Raw genomic sequence first — 2,296 nt, 5'->3', positions numbered from 1 at the left:
AAATAACATTTACTGGAAGCATGGATTTTCCTATTTGCATTCATAATCTTAATGTTGTTACTGATCGCTTTTCAACCATAAGAAGCTAAATAAATAATAAAATACATAAATACCTCGGTAACTAAACAAATAAATAAAAACCCATTAAACTTTATCATCTTTCGACTAAAAGTGGGTCAGTAGATAGATACCTTCTCGGAGATTTTTCCACAGCTCAAAACTCTATCTTGGAGTCCCTGGCTTTATTTTAAGAGGAAAATATATTCTTATCGAAATTACCTATCTGCTCATCTCATAAAAAATAATAAACGCCTCGGTAATAAAAATAGGAATGAAATGCATTTTCCTTTCTGAGTTTGCCAGAGGAAATTAATTTATGAACGCCTAGCAACTAGGGTGAGTATGCAATGTGCAATACAATACAGATATTACCATTAGTGGATGTGCCAAAATCACATATGACTTCCTGACACAGCGTTCATTTTCTTCAAAGGTAGGTGTAATACCAGAGTACCTATGTACGCACCCTAGATTTACGTAATATTATCTACTTTCTATTACTTTATGATGTGGATGTGGAAAGAGATCTTTTTTTTTCTGGGAAACTGAGATTAGAAGCAAATGAAAACTGTTGTTCTTTCGTGGTAAAATGAAAAACTGTTATTTATTTTATGCTAACAAGTACATAATATTATAAATAGGTAATATTTTATAATATCTAGTAGGATGTAGGTAATGATTTCAAAATTAAAATTTATTCGACAGTGATTAAAATGAAACTTAAAAATAACCAATACAACAAAGATGTAAGTAGAAAAAGGTGTGGTGCGGTTATCCAACTTTACAATGAGTATTCCATATGAATTACGTTCTATGCATCTCTTCAAGATGAATATTCCAATATTTAAAAATTGAAAGTTTTTTAAAAAATATTAAAATTTAAAAAACAATATTTACGATGAGATCCAGTCAGTAGATGTCATACCACACCCTGAAAATAGCTTTCCAGTTTCCAAACACAAGAAAATAATTTATTATAGTGATTTAAATGAAACTTGAAGTTCGCATTTTAGGTAGGTACTTGAATTTCTAGTTGGTTGGATACCTATAATAAATTTAAGTATATCTAGCCCCCCAGAACAACACGTCACGAACGGAGTTATTAATAGAAACACTTGTGCAAAATATAACAGGGGATTTTTAAAAGTTAGATATTTAAATAGACACAGGCATAGTATACTTACTGATTTCATCTTCCAATTAAAACTAAATGCGAGTAGTACTCCTAAATTGCCCCTTAAAAAAAAGTTCATCGTACTTCAACAAGTACAGAATAGTATACACATTAAAATTACGTAAATTTAAGAAGTACTTAAAGTAGACTTTAACAATCAACATCAATTTGGTTTCAATTCATATAACCATTGTTTATATTTTTGATTCTATACCGAGTGGCTTCTTGTAAAACGTCGAGCCAATAAAGCTAGCAAAATTAAAAAGAGAAATATTTGGTTTAAAAAACAAAAGCTGAAAGGTATTGAGAAAGTATCACGGGAATATTTCGAGGGATTTTAAATTTGCAATAGATCAAAACTACAATTAAAAAGTAAAAAACTTCAATCTAACAGAGAACATTGGTGAGATTTCTGGATTTCTCCGATATTCGAGTATAACCAAACCAGAAGTAGTATTACCATCATAAGTTCATTGATACGGTATTATAATACTTTATAGTTAAATGCAATCATACATCAAGGTACTTTAAAACTTCAAGCGGACTAGAACACGTTATTTCTTCTGGATCTCATCAGGTAGAAAGAATTTCAGGTGCTGCCTAACAATTTGGAAGTGAGTTGATCGATGTAGGGTACGTAACCTACTTGGGATTTTTCCAAATGATTAACATTACTATTTTTTGCTATCATCAAAATGAAATAAATGTCGAGAAAGTACTCTCCTAATGTGTAAAATAGAAATATAGGTTAATTAGATGATTGTAATACATTGGAATATACCACTATTATTGATCCGTAGCCTCAGTATCGCACGCGCATTTTCACAAAGATTGTGAAAGATTTTCCCCGAGTACTGAGTAGCTACCATTATCTCTTACTATTCACTAAGCACCACTTCCTAGAACTTCATATTTCGCAGTTTTTCCTTTCCCCCCAGAAGAATAATTCTTTTTTCTTTTTTTCTTCTTCTCTTTTTTTTCGTGTTACCTAGTTATTTTTAATTCGTGCAGGTATTAACAAAGCATTAAAAAGTATTTTTTATTTGAACCCACTTCCTAGAA

This window comes from Diaphorina citri, unplaced genomic scaffold, assembly GCF_000475195.1.
Source record: "Diaphorina citri unplaced genomic scaffold, Diaci psyllid genome assembly version 1.1 scaffold2335, whole genome shotgun sequence".
NCBI lineage: Eukaryota > Metazoa > Arthropoda > Insecta > Hemiptera > Psyllidae > Diaphorina > Diaphorina citri.
The sequence above is the reverse complement of the archived record's forward strand: the minus strand, read 5'-3'. Positions refer to the sequence as shown.